The sequence below is a fragment of the Mesoplodon bidens genome (assembly GCF_964165515.1).
Source record: "Mesoplodon bidens genome assembly, chromosome: 10".
Taxonomy (NCBI): domain Eukaryota; kingdom Metazoa; phylum Chordata; class Mammalia; order Artiodactyla; family Ziphiidae; genus Mesoplodon; species Mesoplodon bidens.
This window is the reverse complement of record NC_138172.1, coordinates 26154197-26163531: the sequence shown is the minus strand read 5'-3', so window position 1 is coordinate 26163531 and position 9335 is coordinate 26154197.

Here is a 9335-nt window from a genome sequence, read left to right as displayed (position 1 = left end):
AATTGGAAAGTTTTCTTTTTGCAGGCCAAACTTTGGCTTGAAAAAAGAGACATAAGAAAAGCAGAGCTTCACGAGAGCAGGAAGATTGACTTATTCATTGTTTTATCCCCAATCCTAGAATAATGCACACAGTAGGTACTCAATAAATATCTGAGGACTGAGTATGTTGTCCTGTGAATTCAGCTCAGTAGTTTTCTTCCACAGCCTCTGACTTTGTATGAAGGGGGAGGTCTCTTCCAGTTTTTCGAGGGCAGCGTTTTGGGTGATGGGGGGCTTCACGCAATTCGGATAATCTTCGCGTGAGTCATTCAATTGTTCAATTAGTTATTTTATTCTTTTCATTCAGTAGATCTCTGGGGGGGCACTTACTCTGTGCAGGCACTGAGCTTAGCATGTGTGAATACAACGGTGAGCAAAATAGGTGTGCACTGGCTTGGAGCTCACCGTCTCACAGACTGTAGCTCTCCAAGGCCATTATCGTGGATGGAGGCTTTAACTAACCCAAACAATGTAACCAAACCAAAGCAAGCAAGTCAAAAAAGAAACTACATCCAAAGCACTGACCCTATGGCCTTCAGAACTTCTCATGGCCGTCAAATAACTCACATGACTAGATGGTCTAGGCAAGGAGGAACCTTGAGAGGTTTAGATTGGCCCCCATGTATTAGTCACAGGAGGCTGAGTTATGCTGTAGCAACAAATTAGCACTGAAATCTCTACAGTTTAATACAACAAAGGTGTTCAGCTGACCCTTGAACAACACGGGTTTGGACTGTGTGGATACACTTACACGCGGATTTTTTTCCGCAGTAAATACTACAGTACTACAGCATCCGAGGTTGAATCTATGGACGCGGAATCTCAGATACAAAAGAAGCTTGGATATGGAGAAACCATGCATTCTGGGGCCAACTATAAATTATATTCAGATTTTCAACGGGTGAAAGCTTGGAGCCCCGAGTTATTCAAGGGCCAACTGTATTCCTTATTGAAACAGAGCTTGTTATGGATGACTTCTTCCATGTAGTGACTCAGGGATCTGGTCTGCTTCCGTCCAATGTTTCAGCATCTCAATCTGTGCATCCTGGTCACCAGGGCTTGGGATGAGAGACTGCAGACAAAGGCCTAGGGGGTGACACCTCACTTTCCTTCAGTTCTTTGGCCAGTACTAGTCACATGACCCCACCCACCACAGAGGGGCAGGGAAGAGGGAGGGAACACATGGATATTCAGTGAGCATTACAGGTCTCAACCACACCCATTCTTTACACAAAACGCCCCCTGAATCATCATTCTGCAGACCTGAAAAACAATTTTGAAACAGTTGAGAGAAGAAATTTAGAGGATAGATTTTGCAAATAAATGAGCCAATTTCTTTGCTGGGCTCTTTATCTGGGAATACTTTGGAAGTGAAAGGAATATAGTTAGTCCCCCATTTCTAGGTCAGAGGAATTCATTATTGACTTCCATGTATGTTCCTAGCCCTTTGCTCTCTCTTACAGGCCAGGAAAATTTCCTCTTCACCTCCATATTTTCAGGTGGGAAGGTCTGTTCTTCCACCCGGGTAAAGAGAGATGAGAGAAAACCCTAGATTGCAGATAAGGAAATTGGTTTCAATACCTCAAAAAGTTTTATGGCCGTAGCATTACCTACCTCTTAAATGTATGTCTTTGCAAACCTTTGTCCACTGGGCTCCTGTTTACAATAAGCATAGTTGACTGTACCTGAAAAATTAGAATAACATTTGCTTTTGCTAGATTTACTTTTTGCTACTGGATAGAAAGCGTCAACTTCCTTCTTTGTGTTTCTTCTGCCACTGGGGCTTTTATTAAGGACTGTACCATCTCATTTATTTCTAATTTGGTTGCAGATTTCTGTTACCTACTAAATGTGCCCCCGGTTCTGTCCTGGCTTGTTCAGGCATATTTTCTAATAAACAATAGCCATGTAATTAGCACTAGATCCATGAAAGAAGGATATTGAGATATGATAGTTTATTCCATTTGCTAATATAAGTTTATTCCTGGGTAGTACTTTCCAGAACAACATGGATTTGCCTATTCTTTTTTTTTTTTTTTTTTTTTTTGCGTTACATGGGCCTCTCACTGTTGTGGCCTCTCCCGTTGCGGAGCACAGGCTCCAGACGCGCAGGCTCAGCGGCCATGGCTCACGGGCCCAGCCGCTCCGCAGCATGTGGGATCCTCCCGGACCGGGGCACGAACCCGTGTCCCCTGCATCGGCAGGCGGACTCCCAACCACTGCGCCACCAGGGAAGCCCGGATTTGCCTATTCTTAAACCTTCACTTCCTAGTGATGGTTCTTTCATTAGATCCTAAATTATCTGATTATAATTCAGTGGCATGAACTCTTGACTTTGGGTTTTTGATTTTTTTTAAACATCTTTATTGGAGTATAATTGCTTCACAATGGTGTGTTAGTTTCTGCTGTATAACAAAGTGAATCAGTCATACATATACATGTGTTCCCATATCCCTTCCCTCTTGCATCTCCCTCCCTCCCTTGACTTTGGTTTTTGCATTTAGAGCTGATAACACTTGAAACTTTGGTAGCTTCATTATGGAGTCCAAGGGCACCTTTACTCCTTGAAATTGGAAAACACTATGCTTAGCTAGAGTTAAAGAAACAAAAACAATCTGGGGGAAATTCAGTAATGCAAACCTGCTCATGGCCACAGGCATTAATAGGAAGCTCTGACTGAAATTTTGCCCTGCAGCAACTCGGCATCCAGAAGAAAAAAGCCTTAGTCTTAGAAGGAACATGGAGCATTGGATGGAATGCAAACATTCAAAGTGTAGAAGGCTGAGCTTGTGCTTTCCCTTTTAATTTACTGAACAAGGATTTTTAGGAATCTTCCTTTTGACATTCCTTCAAAATACGTTTTGAGGCTCTACTATGTGTTAGGCCCCAGAGGAACAGGCTGAAAAGACAGCCAGCATGCCTGTGCCCTTGAGTAGTACAGGCTGTAATGGGGGAGAAGCATAAACTCACAAGTACATCATGGAGATAGGGGATATGCAGAGTCCCCTGGAAGCCTGAGGCAGAGGTACCTATTTCCAAGGGGCTTGGACCATCCTGGAGGAAGCAGATCTAAGCTGAGCCCTGAAGAATGAGGAGTAGTCTGTCAGGTGAAGGACAGGTAGAACAGGGAAGGTAGGGATGTGAGTGTTTTAAGTGGATGGAACAGCAGGTACAAAAGGCTGGGTGCAAGGCAGGGACCACGAGGAGACCTGGAAAGATCAGTTTGGTTGGACTTTCAGGCTGTTTTTTCATCATATGCACGTCATGCAGTGCTTTCCAGCACCGGTGGCTTGCGTGTTCACGTCTGGACACCTCTCTGAGGCAGAATGAGCTGAAGACAGAGAGAAGGTGCCAGACTTGAGACCCTGCCTGACCATAAAGGTTTCCTAGGTTATGGGTCTTGACCATGAGAACAGATACAACAACTTTCACACAGTCATCCTCTTACCTGGCTTGAGGCCTCCAGCTGGATGGAATTCACAGAGCCGATGAAGTCAGACAAAAAGACCTCTGTGGTTCCTATAGTTTTGGAGAAAAAAAATTCAACTAGTTTCAGAAACTGCATAGCATGGAGGGAGTCTGGGTGTTGAGTAAAACAGAGGGAAAAAACGATACAGGACAGAGTGGCTGATTGATTTACATAATAAAGAGCAGGTGAGGGAGAAGGGAACATGGGATGGAAAAAAAAATCTGTGCACAGGGTATGCTTCAGGGTGGAAGAGAGAATTTGGGGGGAAAGCTGGCATCCATGTGCAGAATAGTAGGAGGAGCAGCGATGGAGAGAGAATTTTAAGATGCTTGCTATGCTTTAAGAGTTCACCTCTCCTTTGTCATTTCCCTGACAGTATAGATTTGAAGTAATGAGTATAGATTTATAATATTTCTTGGTTCCTGAATTGTACTTCTTTGAATGCACCACGTGGCTGAGACTGGGCCAGTTGGAGTCATAGGGTTTGGAGGATTGTAGAAACTTTCCCTTCAGATGGTAGCTCCAACTCAGTAAGTACAGTGCACACGACTGTGTGGCAATACATTGAATAGGTGACAATCCTGGCTCTTCCCGTTGGGACAGTTGTTACAGGAGGTACATTTTGGTGTGTCTGCCCAGCCCATGACTTTCTCTATCTGAAAACTCTTTCCTCACCCACAAGAACTAGCACCCCACCAGCACGGGGGCACCTAGGCATCACCCCCTCTCCTCCAACAGGTGATTGGACCAGGAATAAGCACCTGACCCAAGTTGGGCCAATCAGTTTCTTTCCTGAGAATAAGGGGTTAAATGTGGGAGCTGTGGAGAGCCACCTATGTCCACGAGCTCCCCAAAGCTGCCAAAGCAGATCAACAAAGGGAGATTAAGCAGACAGCTGAAGGGAAACAGAGATTTAAAAACTGGGATAGAATTTTTCTGAGCTCTTGGTGGCTTTCTTCTTCCTGGTTCCAAGTTCTCATGCACGGGCTGTCCTTTGATTCTTGCAAGATACATAGTCTCCTTCAAATAAATTCTCTCTCTCTTTTTCCTTTATGCTCAAGTTTGTTTGAAGTAAGTTTCAACCACCTAAAATCCAAAGAATGTGGCCTAAGACAGTTGCCTTTTATGGCCCAAATTCCTCAAGTTATTGGGCTCACTTTCTGGTACTTCTGGTCTCACTTGTTTGCTAACTAGTCTGTTAATGGTACAAAGCTGCCCAACAACCCACATGATCTGTTTTATCTCTAGAATCAGCCAGCCTATCAGGGAAACAAGTATCTGCTAGTATTTTGCTGAGAAAGCTGTTCTCCTGCTGGGTACAATTGTGTCATTTAATGTCTTGACCATTTCCCGCTAGACTTCAGCCTGTGTTCGTCTTCGATTATTTACCTATTGCATCTTCTGGTAAGGTTTCCTTCTTGGAGTCTTGTCTGGACATCTCTCTCGGGCAAAACTAGCTGTAGTTAGAAGTGACACTGGCATTGGTTTTCCAAAGAGGCTGATGTTTCTCATTCTGCATCACTAGGAAACCAGTGTACTTTACACATATGGTAGATGAACACTTGAGAAGCAGACCCTTCCAGACTGAAGCTCTATAACACAAGCTGGATGCATTTAGCACCTAAGGGCTCACAGAATGCGAAGGATTTCCCATGATGAGAGAGGCTCAGAGCAGTTTTTCCCAAAGGGTCTTCTCAGATCCCTAGATGTCTATGAAAAATGCAGTTTACCAGGTTTTGCCAAATCAGACTTCCTAGGGATGGGGCCAGGGACTCTGGATTTTAAATAATCTACCTAGGTAATTCTGACGTGTGAAATCCATTGGCTATACGCACCAAAAGTAGCAATTCTCAAATTCAAACATAATTGTTAGACTGTATTTCACAATAAGCTTGAAATGGAGCAGGACCCTAAGGTCCTTCTCCATCCCTCTCCCCGCCCCCATGTCCTCCGCCCGCCTTTTGTCTGTAGAAAAACTTCAGTCAAAGAATAAATTTAATTAGAGAAGTGAAAAAATGCAGAAACAAAGGAAAACATTCAAACAAGACAAAATAATAATAGTTTAGTGATTAAGCAAAGGACCTTTAGTTCCTCCTCAATGGCTATAGATAATATTCTGAGCCATAGCCTTTGAGCTGGTTTGTAGATACAGAAACCACCCCCGCCACAAGTGGAAGAAGTTAACTACATGATGACCAGACTGTAGCCATGACAGAAGCTGCCACAATTCCGAGAACAGGCCTCAAAGAAATGGGAACAAACTGACCCTGGAAATGAAGATTAACTGTACTTGAAACAATCAAGATGATGTGGATCAGAGCACCGCATGACCAATTTCAAGATGACTCTCAGAGCTGACTGTGCCGTTTCTGCATGTAGTCCCCTCCGCCTATACACCAGTGAAACTCCCCTTTAAAACTCTTGCCCACTGATTGTCAGTGGGGGAAGTCAGCCTTTGGACACGAGTCTGCCCTCTCCCGCCAGTTGCCAGCCTCTGAAATAAGCAAACTTTCCTTTCCACCAACCTAGGGTCTCTAGTATTGGCTTTCGAGCGGCGGGCAGCCAGACCCCACTTTCAGTAACAAACTCACCTTCTTCTTCCATGCTATGCTTCTCTTCTACATATCACTTTAATATACAGTGATATACATCTCTCAGAAAAATTAAAGTCAGTTAAATTACATTTCTTTTTTTGAAGACTGTCACTTCTAGGCAAGTGTGAATATACCTGAGATCCTCCAAAATTGGATTAGAAACCCCAGGCTCATATCTCTCCATCCTGACCAGAGGGCTTGGTATCAGCTTCTCCAGAAATGGATGGGGCTGGAAGAGCTGTTTTTTGTTTGTTTTGCCCAGATACTTGGAAGAAAACAAACAAATGCTGAGGCAGAATTTCTTAAAGTGAGGTCCTCAAACCAGCTAGATCAGACTGACATGGAGAGCCTTGTTAAAAATGCAGATACTGGGGTTCTACCCTAGATGCACTGAATTATAACCCCTGTGGGAGATTTGTATCATTTAATTAGCTCTGCAGACATTTTAAAAATATGGTAAAGATTCAGGCCTTTCTGGGATGTCTCAAAATCCTATTTAATGCTCACATTAGAAGAAAAGACAACGAATACTCTCAGACAAGATACTCACGGTATCTCTAGTTCCTGCCACCCTCTCTTAGGCTGGGGAAGTAGTAGTAATAACAACACGACATCAACAACAGCTAAGGTATTTTAAGCTCTTACAATGGCAGACTCAGTGCTAAGAGCCTCATGTGCATTATTCCAGTAAATCCAAACAACGCCACCATACTCACATTTGTTAGCTAAAAACCGAGACTCAGAGAGGATGTGGACATTTCCCAAGATGACACAACTAGCAAGTGGTTGAGATGGAATCTGAAAGGCTAAAGGGGAGTGGGACAAAATAAAAGGTGTGGACTGGCATTCAGAATTCATCCTTCATTTCTGAATCAGGGTTGCAAGGAACACTTCAGTGTGAATAGGAGCTTGTGTAGATATGTAATGAAACGATACATAAACACAACGGGGAGGGACCAAAGACCCACAGTAATCCTAGAGGAGCACCTCCAAGGCAGGAACTGGAATCTGTGTGGAGATGAGGCAGTCATGAGGACCAACTCCTCTGGGTCACTTCACATCTCTGTGCTCGCATCCACCTTTGCTCTTGGACCCGCTCTTAGCCCGAGCTTCTGCTTTCCCATCTTTCATCTTATCATGATCCTGTGGGCCTAACTCCACCCGCCAGCTCTCCGTATACATCCTCTTAGCTTTAACTTCCACTGTCTCATTCTCTCGGAATTTTTTTTTTAATTTATTTTATGGAAGTATAGTTGATTTACAATGTTTTGTTAATTTCTGCTGTAGAGCAAAGTGATTCAGTTATACATATACCAATACATTCTTTTTCATATTCCTTTCCATTATGGTTTATTACAGGGTATTGAATATACTTCCTTGTGCTACACAGTAGGACCTTGTTATCCATTCTATATATAATAGTTTTCACCTGCTAATCGCAAACTCCCATTCCACCCCTCCCACCAGCAACCACAAGTCTGTTTTGTGAGTCTGTTTCGTAGATAAATTCATTTGTGCCACATTTTAGATTCCACATGTAAGTGATATTATATGGTATTTGTTTTTCTCTTTCTGACTTACTTCACTTACAATGATAATCTCTAGGTCCATCCATGTTGCTGCAAATGGCATTATTTCACTCTTTTTTAATGGCTGAGTAATATTCCATTGTACATATGTACCACATCTTCTTTATCCACTCATCTGTTGATGGACATTTAGGTTGCTTTCATGTCCTGGCTATTGTAAATAGTGCTGCAGTGAACATTGGGGTGCATGTATCTTTTCAAATTATAGTTTTCTCCAGATATATGCCCAGGAGTGGGATTGTAGGATCATATGGCAACTTTATTGTTAGTTTTTTGAGAAACCTCCATACTGTTCTCCATAGTGGCTCCACCAATTTACACAGAATTTCTTAATTTACACTCTTAAGAGAGATAATCTGATTGGTCCACTTTATCATGTCTTGCCAGGTCACTTACAGATCACTGGTTTGCTGCTGTTCTTGACCCCAATCATTCTGCAGAGGAGGAGGAAGAGCGGGGTCATGGAGTGAAACCATGGCTACCTGACGGCCATGCTCCCCAGGAGGGTCTGTGAGCAGAACTGGCACAGTCATTGCCATTTCTAAAAGCTTCATCCAAAGGCTCTCAGAGGGCTTAGAATGAAATAACTCTCGCCTGCAACTTCCAAGTCCTCATGCTTAAGGGTGGGCGAGGCAGTTGCAGACTTCTCGCCCAGCAGAGAGTCAAACTGGTAAACTCCTTTAGGGTAGGGGGTTTGTTTGTTTGGTATACTGCTGTATTCCAAGCACCTAGAACAGTGCCTGGCACAGAGCAGGCTCTCAATAACCATTTGCTGAATGAATGAATAAACGATATTGCAGTATCCAGCAGGTCCCAAATATTGTGGATCAGACACGGGGAAATCTAATTTACATGCGGCTTTGGTCTTGGCTCCCAGACAATACCAATACCATCCTAACCAGAACACAGCCATGCATATAACGTGCCACACAACCCACTTATTTATTTGCTTAAAAGCAAATACAAATATTTTCGGTCATCTGCTGGTTTCAATTCTTGCTAATAAGTGAAAATTAACCGTATGGCCCAGGGTAGGAGTCAGCTTCGAGAACCCTCAAGGAACGGAGATGCTAAGAAGGCAAAAAATATATATATATATATATATATATATATATATATATATATATATATATTTTTTTTTTTTTTTTTTTTTTTTTTTTTTTTTTGCAGTACACGGACCTCTCACTGTTGTGACCTCTCCCATTGCGGAGCACAGGCTCCGGATGCGCAGGCTCAGCGGCCATGGCTCACGGGCCCAGCCGCTCCGCGGCATGTGGGATCTTCCTGGACCGGGGCACGAACCCGTGTCCCCTGCATCGGCAGGCAGACTCTCAACCACTGCGCCACCAGGGAAACCCCCAAGGCAAAGCATTTTAACTGGTGGTTCTCAACCAGCGGTGATTTTTGTCCTCAGGGGACACTCAGCTAAGGAGGCATTTTAAGAAATTCTGGTAAAATAAAGGTAACATAAAATTTGCATTTTTAAGTGTACAGTTCAGTAGTAAGTACATCTACGTTGTTGTGCAACAAAACTCCAGAATTCTCACCTTGAAACACAAACTCTATATTAAACAACATCCCACTCGCTCTCTCCCCAGCCTCAGGCACCACCTTTGCACTTTGTGTCTGCGAATCTGACCACTC